This window comes from Oryctolagus cuniculus, chromosome 3, assembly GCF_964237555.1.
Source record: "Oryctolagus cuniculus chromosome 3, mOryCun1.1, whole genome shotgun sequence".
NCBI lineage: Eukaryota > Metazoa > Chordata > Mammalia > Lagomorpha > Leporidae > Oryctolagus > Oryctolagus cuniculus.
Window position 1 is genome coordinate 5,410,889 of NC_091434.1, and position 526 is coordinate 5,411,414.

Below are 526 nucleotides of genomic sequence, written 5' to 3' on the forward strand. Positions count from 1 at the left end.
TCCGTGACCTCTCAGAGCACCTCTTCCTCACTCGGTTTTCCCCCTCATCAAGCAGTCTGACGTGACAGGAGTGTGCGGTAGAGACCACAGAACAGGGAAGAGGGCAGCCCGGAATACTCAGTTGAGCAATCTGTTCATTTGAAAAGGGGGAGATTTTAAATAAACCAGACCTTGACATCTCTGCATATGGACTCTTCACAGAGTAATTCTTACCTTGTCCTTGACCTGTTCTCTTACATACACGTAGAGAACACGCTACAGACCCTGAAGAAATGAGACGCCCATGTTATAAATGTGTATAAATGTATTCCATGCTCAACGTTAAGTCTCTTGTCGCAACCTGGGAAGGACAGTAACACAGGACAGGGTAGCCCCAGGAAGCAGCCTCACAGGCGAGAGAGCTGACCCAGCTTCTCACACCTGCCGTGGCCTGGGCGAGGGAGGGACCGTGCGGTGTGTGACATGTTGGCCACAAGTCAGGCCCCATGAGACATTCCAGGGAAAGAAAACAAGGAAGAACATTAAA